Consider the following 656-nt stretch of genomic DNA (forward strand, 5'->3'; position numbering starts at 1 on the left):
AAACTGCTATATATTGAACATTTGTCTTCCCCTTTCTCAAAATGGTTTCATGTCCCTATGTTGACCAACACCACTGTCCTTACTAAGCACGCTTTGTTCATTCCTTCCCCACACCCAGCTAACACTATCCAGGGCTGTCTTCTCTATTTCCCAGTCCAGAAAGACTGAGGCACAGATATGCCCTGCAAGTTACAGAGGGCCTTGTTGGGAGGGGATGGCTGAGGAGACTGGGAAAGGGATTCCCATACAACACCTTCAAGCTGCCAGCCCTGAGCTTTGACAGATGGCTTCCCTTTGATGCAATGAATGCTTTACAGGATGCCCACGGAACATAGGGCTGGGTACTGTATAGGACATGCAAGTCCTTGAGGCCTTGACCTTGAGCAACTGACGGTTTAAAGCGATAAGTGGTTAAATGTACCATTCTGTTTTTAAAAGCACTGTATTTATTAGTTTATTTGTTTCCAAGCTGAGGGAAGGTGAGAATCTCAGTCCCTTTATCCCCTCAGAAATGGAATTCTGGGGAAGGCTGATTTCAAGATATGGACAGTGAGCTGCCTTTCCTCATGCCTCAGTTTCCCTTATGTGTAATATGAAGAATCATTCCAGTCTACCAATTTGTATCACAGAAGAGAAAGGAAGCCCTTCTATGGAGC

The sequence above is a fragment of the Trichosurus vulpecula genome, chromosome 5 (assembly GCF_011100635.1).
Source record: "Trichosurus vulpecula isolate mTriVul1 chromosome 5, mTriVul1.pri, whole genome shotgun sequence".
Taxonomy (NCBI): domain Eukaryota; kingdom Metazoa; phylum Chordata; class Mammalia; order Diprotodontia; family Phalangeridae; genus Trichosurus; species Trichosurus vulpecula.